Consider the following 9,742-nt stretch of genomic DNA (forward strand, 5'->3'; position numbering starts at 1 on the left):
AATGCAACTGGTTTACAAATTTAAGTGTACAGCTCCTTAATATGTTCTCAGATGTAATTAATAAGAAGTTATTCAGAATTCCTTGTTTGGAGGGGTGCTGTGAGTGAAGTGCCTCTAGAGTCAATGAACTCTCAGGCTGTGTGTGCCTGGAAATGTCTGCTGGAACGAACAGCAGTCTTCTGTTTCTCTGGACCAGGCTGTGTTAAAACAAGCTAGTTGGACCCATGCACTGTATTGCTGTAGTAGTTGCTGGTCACAACAATGTTTGCTGCTTCCTGCTGCTGGCAGAGCTGTGCTTCTGTCTCCTGACCAACCAGTCATGATGAGCAGAACCAGAACCAGTGCTTTGACCCAAAGCAGCCACTGCTGTTGCAGCGCAGAAGAAAGCAGGGCTTCCACTGTGCCACTGATTCCCTCAGTCTCCTACAGGATTCTTACAAATAAGGTGTTGGTTCATGTAGATGAATTATTAAGTATGGTGGGAAGACGTTCTGTAAAGTTTATAAGTTCTTCTGACGTGTACTTTTTGTTGTCCTGTGTTGTTTGGAAAGAATGGATTTAGCATTTCTACCAAGTGGGATTTCTCTCCTTTGTGGTAACCTCACAGGGCAGGTTGAAGAAAGAACTTGGGATGATCTCCTTGAACATGTCTGGGGGTAGATTTACACTGAGGATATCTGGGAATGGCAAGAGCAAAATTTGACACTTGGTGTGCTGTTACCAGTGTCACAGGCTTTGCAAGAGTCCCACACACCATAAACCCAGAAAGTTCTGTTTGTGAGGAACTTGTTTGCTCACCATTGGTGGCGAATCTGGGTTAGAAAATACTGCAAGTCACTCAGGAGCTAGAAGTTCCTGTGGAGTGGGTGACAGTCCCACGGGTGGCAGTCACCAGGAGTGTGCTGACTGTGTCAATGCTGTGAATGCGACATGGGCATAAAGTCTGGGAAGCTGTCGCTGGTCTGTGCTGGAGCAGCATCAGTGAATCGCAGTGCAGGTGGAGCAGAGGCACCCCAGCAGGAGGTGTGTGGTTCCCACAGGGCCCGTCATCCCCTCAGGGGCTTTGAGAGGCTGGAGGTGGAGATGGGCAGAAGCCCAGCGTGGGCAATGTGGTGTGGGCAGCCAGGCTGGGAAGGCAGATGTGCTGGAGAGGCTCTGGACCAGGACAAGGCCGAATGGGTGGCTGTGGCCTTGTAGCAAAGCCTGTCAGCTGGGCTGTGGGACCAGGACTACAGCCTGAGGCACGCAGTCCTGGAGTCACCCTCTCCTGGAGGGGTCCCTGGCCACTCCCAGCATGTGTCCCACAGTTCTGACAGTCCCAGGTCTGGCTTGGGGCTCCCTCAGTGCTGGGGGTTTTGAGTGCCAGGAGCCAGCCTGGACTATGCCCAGTCCCTGCAGGGACAGGGTCTGGTGGGCGTCAGAGGTGGGCACATGGGGAAGGCAGTGGCTGTGTTACCAGGGTGAGGAGAAGGATGAAGGAACTGGACTTTTTCTCAACGCACCGTAGGGAGGCACCTCATGGCAGGAGGGACGCGGCAGCAGGGCAGAGAGGCCACATCTGCTCCCCCAGAGCTGGGAAAGTTGCTTGGAAAGGCTGTGGGACCCTCATCCTGGGCAAGTGCCTGCTCCTGTTGGCCTGGCTGTGACATGGCAGTTTTACCAGCTACCTCCAAAGGTCCTTTCTGACATGAAGAGCTTCAGGACTTGGTGACGGTCACTGTCTGGTACAGAAGTTTTCATGGGTCATCACTTCAGTGCCCTGCAAAACAGGGTCCTACATTGGGAAGAGAGACTGTGTCATCCTTAGGCACAGAAACAGAAATTTGATGGGGTCCACAAGCGATGCGTGCCAGCTGCTGAAGGAAAGGTGTGAGGCAGAGTTACATACCGGAGACAAAACCATTATGAGTGAAACTCCAGGGAATGCATGAAAAGTTACAGGGTTTTTCTAAAAAGGAAGTCATACCTGGGCCCAGCAAAGAGCCTGAATGGGGCAGCAGAGGAGCACTTGTAGCTTTATGTTGTGTTCTTTGTTCCTGCTTTATTCTCCCAAAAAGAAGCGGCTTGATACACTTAAATTAGGTCAACAGGGACTCCCAAGGAAACATCACAACCTTGTTTCCAGGGAAAAAAGCCCTGACATTCTCCTTTTGGGAGAATGAAGGCTTCAAATTCATTATCTATACAGTAAACTCGCAGTATTGTAAAATGAATTTTTAATGATAGTTTGAATTATATAAATGAGAATTACTACCAGTAGTGCCTGATGATAACAATTCGGGATATTTCAATTAGCTAATTTGCTTTTATTTGTCAGATAATTGGCGGGAAACACTGGCATTTAACTAATTATGATAAGTTTTCTTTTTTGTAACTGTCTCAGTAATTATGAAAAGTATTTCAAAGGGCTTTGAGATAACTCTTTCAAAAGGAATGATAGTTGTCCTTGTTTTTTGTCATCAGAAATGGCACAAGCACCCTACCATAGCAAACTCAAAAAAATTATAGTAATTTTACCACTTCTGTTGTAATCACCTCAAAAGTGATCTTTCAGAATCACTTGTAAAATTTTCCAAAATAAATACTACATCCAAACTAGTATCAAGAGTTAAAAGACAATGATGGAGTCTAATCTTAAAAAAAATTAGGATTATTCCACCGGTTTTCAAAAGTTACCACAAGTTCTCTGGTTTATTGAACGAAAAAAAGAAAGTTCTTTAAGGAAGGACTAAAATTCCATCCCATATGTTGAAGAGCTCAGGTGGTGGTGAGGAAATGGATACGGCAGCTCTCTGGCCCGCACGGTGCTGCTGGCAGAGCCGGCTGGCTGCTGCCTACTCCAGGCTCAGGTAGGCACCTGAGCTGCCTTGCTCCAGGGCCAGAGCCATCTGGATGCTGCAGCGCAGGCCTGAGGTGCCGCTCAGCTGGAAGCTGCAGCCCTTGCCGGAGGGCAGCGCCGTCAGCCGGCACTGGCGCGACTGGGGCAAAAGCCACCAGGCCGATAGCACCAACATCTGGACCCAGCGGGTGACTTTCTGGGCGTCCAGGTACGAGCCCGTGCAGAGGCTGTCCAGCAGGTACCACTCCTGATCCCTGGGCAGCTGGCCACCACAGGCGTGGAGAAAGCACGTCGGCCCCAGCAGCCGCTCCCCGCAGCACAGGCACTCCAGCGCCACACGGACGCGCCCGGCTGGCGGATGCTCTGTGCTCTCCGGGATGAAGGAGTGGCGGGGGGGTGGCCGCAGGATGACCAGAGGGCGGTAGGTGCTGCTGTTCTCCTGGACGCCGCAGACTCCACAGCTGCTGTACGTCCCGGCAACCAGGTGCAACTCCGGCATGAAGTTGTTTCGGGACAGCACTCGGCAGACACCGAGGAGCTCGTCCACCAGCTCCTTCAGACCCTTCGTGCTGGGCAGGTCCTGCTGGAGAAGCACAGAATCCCAAAAGGGTTGGGCTTGGCAGTCACCTTTCAAGGCCGTCCAGTGTGACCCCACAGCTCATGGCTGACATTCTCAACTAGATCAGGGCGCTGACAGCGGCTCCAGCCTTATCCTGGATGTGCCCATCCTGGATGGGTGGGCACAGCCAAAGGGTTCCCACCACTCTCTGCACCCTTGACCTCCTCCTCATGACCACTGACCTTCTCTTCGCTGCTGGACTTCTTGCTCACAACCATCATGTGCCTCTTCAAGTCCTTCACCCTACAGCTGCCACAGCCACACTTTCTTCTCCTCACCAGCCGGCAGCCCATAGCCAGCAGAACCACAAGCAGCACTGCTGCAGTGGCCCAAAGCAGACGCTGATGTGGCCAGGCAGAAAACAGCAGCATTTCCATGGGGCCACTGCTCCCCACAATCGCTTTCAGGAGCCGAGTCATCTTCTGATGCACATATTCCTCACGCTCCTGCATCTGTTTTACTTCATCCTTGTCAAATTCTAAATTCCCCTTCAGCGCAGTGGGGGTGGCTAACAGAGCTGGGATGAGCACAAGTGTTGGAGACATTGCCTGGTGGGAGAAAGGGGCTCAGCACCTCTGGCTGGGAGGGTGTAGGGGCCTGGGACACCTGCAAATGTCCCCAGAGCCTCTATGGATGCCTGCCACACTGACTGGCCCGAGCCTGTGTCCCCCCAGCCCTGGGGCAGTGCTACATGCAGATCACACAGGCAGGGCAAGCAGGCAGAGTTGCAGTTGCACTCCCCAGTGGTGAGACATGTCTGCCTGCCTTGCCTTGCCTTTCTCACTGCCATTCTCCTTTCCTTTCTTTTTTTTTTTTTTTTTTTTTTTTTTTTTTTTTTTTTTTTTTTTTTTTTTTCTGTTTTTCCAAACAGAACTACCCATGAAGGGCTGTCCAAGCACCTCACTGCGGGGAATGTCTGAGCTTGATGATAGTACCAGAGAACAGTGCAAGCAGGTGAATTATTTCAGGTAGCAGAGCTTAAGGGAGAAGTGTAAAGACAAAGGAATATCAGGGAAAGCGAGTGAAGGGGAAACAGACTGGTGGAGTTCTACTCTTTCATCCTTGAGAGAAGCCCATCAGGAGTCAGAGGAGCCCCATGCCTATGATCACGCAGAAGACCTATTAAACGGGGTGAGGGTGGAAATACAAAAAATAAAATACGGAATTCCGCCCCCACCCAGAGCCCCATCACCTTCCCAGGTGTCGCTTCAGGATGGGTATGAGGCCTTGGGTCCAGGGGGTCAGGCAGATGACAGCAAAGAAAATAATCTGCTTGGCGAGTTTCCCAGTTAACGCGTCATCTGTTGGACGAGCACCACCTCTAGCATTAAAGAGAAAAGAAGGGTAGTGGTAGTTGCTGACTTCCTTCTGAGGGGAGCAGAGAACCCTGGGTCCCAGAGGACTGGAGGTGCCAGTGTGAGCCCATCCCCAAGAAGGGCTGGCAGGAGGCTCTGGGGAGCTCCAGGCCTGTCAGCCTGAGCTCCGTGCCTGGTGAGGTTTTGGAACAGATCCCCTTGAGTGCCATCACACGGCACCTCCAGGATGGCCCAGGGGTCAGACCCAGCCAGCGTGGCTTTAGGAGGGGCAGGTCCTGCCTGGCCAAACTGGTCTTGTTTTCTGACCATGTGAACTGCCTATGGACACAGGAAAGGCTGTGGATGTTGTGTGCCTGGCCTTCAGCGAGGCCTTGGACAGGAGAGCCACAGCATTTCCTGGAAAAGCTGCAGCCCACAGCTTAGAAAGGTGCACTCCACACTGGGTCAGGAACAGGGAGTGGTGGGGATGGTGCCACATCCAGCTGGGAGTCAGTCACCAGTGGTGTCCCCAGGGATCTGTGCAGGGCCCAGTCCTGTTTAGTATCTTTACTTGCTATCTGGATGATGGGATTGAGTCCTCCATCAGTGAATTTGTAGATGGCACCAAGCTGGCTGTGCATGTGGATCTGTTGGAGGGTAGGAGGGCTCTGCAGAGGGACCTGGATAGGCTGGATAGATGGGCTGAGTCCAGTAAGATGTTTTACAAGTCCAAATGCCTGGTGCTCCACTTTGGCCACAACAACCCCTGCAATGCTACAGGCTAGGGACAGAGTGGCTGGACAGCAGCCAGGCAGAAAGTGACCTGGGAGCTCTGGTGGACAGCAGGCTGCATATGTGCCAGAATTGTGCCCAGGTGGCCAAGAAGGCCAGCGGCACCTGGCCTGGATTAGTAATGGTGTGGCCAGCAGGACCTGGGCAAGGATTCTTTGCCTGTGCTCGGCACTGGTGAGGTCACACCTCGAGTGTCCAGTTCTGGGCCCCCAGTTTAGGATAAGGATAATTGATGAATCCTGGGAGAAGAAATAAACTCTCTCTTCTTTCACCACACCTCGAGCGGTGTTTGTGTGACCTATTCATCTCCAGCAGTAACACTTCTCCTGACGTGGTGCCGCATTCCTGGATAACTCTGTCCCGTGGCACCACACTGGGAGTGGGGAACTGCTCCTGACCTAAAGGACAAGAGCTGAACCTTAGAGCTGCTGCTCTACAGCACTTTGGATGTCAGTGCATGGAGGAGATAAAGGAATGAGGAGAAGGCTCTTGGTATGGGTTCCAGGGAGAGGTTTATTCCTGAAGGGGTCAGGGACCAAAGAGCCCTGAACAGGGGTCTGCTAGGGTTTTTATATGGGGGATGTTCAAGGGGAGGGTAGAAAACTCCAACCAATAGGGAATCTGGGAGGGAGGAGTGAAGGGAGAAGATTATAGTTGAGGGACCAGTCATGTACGGCTTTGAGTGTTAGGGGAATTGCAGGATAGGGACATGTACACCAAGAGGGATTGACACAGGACTTTCTGAAACAAGGGGGAAGTGACAAGGGGAGGAGGGATGGGGAACTTTCCAGGGAAGGTAGACATCCAAGGGGAATACACAATTCAGGGGGGAACGGAATAAACCACTTACATAACGAAATACATTCCCAACCTGATTGATTCTGTGGCTCCATGAAGCATCCAAGCCCTTTTTATTCCTACATGGAAACATGACTCTTTACAGAGAATATTAATTTATAACCAGTGACTGCTTACTGTATGTAATCAGGATCACTCTTTGTTACCTTTTTATTAATAAGATGGCTGTTTGTAAAACAAGTCAATTACTTAACGATTAAGCCCCCTGTTTCAACAGCTGTTGGGGTTGATTCGACAAAGATAGAAGAGGAAGAGCTCAACCCAAAGCCATGGGAAACTTCCTCTTCTATGAGGGAGCTTTAAGCCCACCCCCAGAGGTCCCCCATTGGTTCTGTGTGAATTGTTACCAGAATGTTCCTTGATCCTCATGTTCCTATTGGTTACATTTTGCTGCAGTTATTATTAATATTCCTAATTCTCTGTCCTCATGTGGGTCATTCCCTCGGACCCTGCCTTAAATCCTCCCTGTTTCATAATGTATAAATGCGTAATACTTTTATATATTGTGTACTTCATAAATGTATATATACTTGTGCCTGACCCTGGACCTTGCTTTTTTCCAGTTCATCTCCTGTTACGTGTATGACATCCTGTTTGTTATTTTTGCCTTATTAAAAGTTCGGTTTTGTGTAACTGGATCAGACTCGTCTGTTTTGAATCCAAGTTGCCATTAACCGGTAATCCCAACGACAGTAGCGGCTGGACCCACTCTGTGGGTCAGGGCCAGACTGCTACAGATGGTGCCTGAACAGGGACCTGTTATCAGTGGTTGCAACAAGTTGATAATGGTTATTATTTGTTGTTAGGGAGTTTGGGTTTCTATGCTTCTATGAGGGAAGGGGGTGAAGTCCAGTAATCTGTGTGGGATTGAATAGAATCAAGATTAATTTAAAGCTAAGGAGATGCTGTTTAACAATGTGAAAGGCTCGTGAACCGAAAGAACATTCCAGAACATGACCTCATAGAAGTGATATCTGTGTCTTGGACAACAATTGGTGGAAGGGCCGACCAACCACTCGATGCCCTGGAGGAATGATTGTTCTGGAGTGCACCCTGTTAAGGACTAATGAGAGCCTTAGAAACGAGCCAATCAGAGAGAGAATCAAGAATGAACCTATCGTTCATGACAGAAGGGGGTTATAAAGGCAGTAGCAGGACTTCACCCCGGGTCCTCCTGCGGAACAAAATAGTCCAGAGGAGCACCCAGTGTGTATTGCTGCGGTTTGTCCGATTTGCCGAGTGGGGCTCGGGCTTATCCTGGGCTCCTGCCTCCGTTGGTGTTTTCTTTTGTTTAATAAACGAGCTGACTTCCATTTTCACCTAAAAAGTCCAAGCCTTATTTACAACAGGTCCCCTGGTATCCAGGTGAACTGTCAGGATTCAGATTTATCCTTCAGAGCTGAACGTAGGCTGGCAGTGGGTTGGAGTGGAAAGACACTTGGACTGCTAAGGAGCTGGAAGGAAGCTGCCTCAGCAACGACCTTCAGAGGAAGGTAGGAGAAGGGTGACATCTGCCCCATCTACTCAACGCCATTCTTTCTTTTGTTGGCATTTCAGACTAGTTTCAGGATGGGAGCAAGGATGTCAGTAGCTGAGAGAGACATCTCTGAAGCTTTTAAGTCAAAATCAGCAAACTGGGGAAAGAAATTCCAAAAGAAAGAGCTATAAAATATAATTCAATAGATTCTTAGAAATATTCCAGAAGCCACTGAGCCCAAGATGTATTTGACTGAATTTTGGGACCTGGTAGGGAAAAAACCTCAATTTGGCAGCGGATCGGAACAGCTTTGCACAAAAATTAATCCAAATATTCCAAATAGTATTCAGCGTGGCAAAATTAGAAGAAAAGAAGAAGGAAATGAAATCAAGGTTGTTCATAGAGGAGCCAAAAAACAATGACTCAGGAAACTGCAGGAATAACAACCCCACCTTTTCCTTCAAAATCTCTCCTCTGACCATCCCAGAGGACAGACACGGGGCTGAGATGGCAAGTGCCTGTGCTGGTGGCTGGCCCGGGGAGAAGTGTGGCTTAGCCGGTGACTCCACTGCCCTGTGTCCATCGTCATCGGACCCTCCACCTGACATCCACAATGGCAGTGTGCAGGTCATTTTGGACCTCTCCCGTTCCGTCCCACCAACCAAACTAACATCAAGTGGTCCAGATCCACGATAATCACCAGTGGTTACAGCACCACGGACCGCCATTTTAAGAATGTTGGCCATTTTGAAGATCGCACTAACATTTCTGATCAATGCCCTGGTCCATTGGGAGTCTCCACCTCCAGTCCCACCTATGATCTCGCCCATGCCTCCGTGCAGCACACCCACTACCCAGAGCAACCTCCCCTTCCTAAACCTAAGTACCACAGCTCCTCTGAGGAGACCGGAATTACGTTTGCTGCAATTCCAGAAGGGCCCACCTCCAAGATGGCGGCGCCTGGGTCACCATGGCCTACTGCAAGGCCTAGCTTAAGGCAAGGTCGCAAATACAAAAGGGTGCTCATAGCTGAAGGTGACATCTCCTCCTGTGATTCATCCTCCTCATTGGAAGAGGATCTTTCCCAGACAGAATTCTGGAAAAAGACTTGGGAAAAAATGAGCACAGTGGTAAAAGAAGGTGACAAGGTTGGATGTTATCCGATGTAACAATAGAGCCAATCTGTATTGGGAGGCTCCAGCCTTTAGCAAAATCAAATAACTAAGCAAAGCAGCTGGAGAATATGGAAGGGGCTCTCCATACTTTTCCAGCTTAATTTCAGCAACTTTTTCCGCTCACACTTCAGCTCCACGATGTATGTTACCTCATGACATCGTTGCTAACCCCCACTGAATATTCATTGTGAGAGTTGGGTGGAAACATTTATTAAATAAGCTGCAACAAAGATTATGCCAGAGACCCTGCCAAAACAGGACTGACCATGGAACAATTAGTCGGAGAGCAGGCCCATTATGGACCCAGATCAGCAAACTATAAATCTACCGAGGTCTGCTGTTAATAATATTAAGGACACAGCCAGAAAAAGCCTTGCTGCAAATACCAGATGCCAATAAGCCCAAATTGGACTATGCTGGTATCAGAGAAGGCCCTACTGAGCCCTACATGGCATTTTTGCATTGCCTTAAATTAGCAATCAATAAACAAGGAAGATGGAGCGTAGGAGATATTGCTGAAACAGTTGGCTGTAGTTAATGCTAATCCGGAATGCAAAAAGGTTCTGTGTGCATTGAGGTCAGAGCCTGAGACCTGTATTCCTCAGATGGTGGAAGCTTGTGACAAATTAGCTACTCCTGTGCATGCTGTTGATGTTCAAGCAAAAGTACTGACTAATGCTTTAAGTA

The sequence above is a fragment of the Poecile atricapillus genome, chromosome Z (genome assembly GCF_030490865.1).
Source record: "Poecile atricapillus isolate bPoeAtr1 chromosome Z, bPoeAtr1.hap1, whole genome shotgun sequence".
In the NCBI taxonomy this organism is placed as follows: Eukaryota; Metazoa; Chordata; class Aves; order Passeriformes; family Paridae; genus Poecile; species Poecile atricapillus.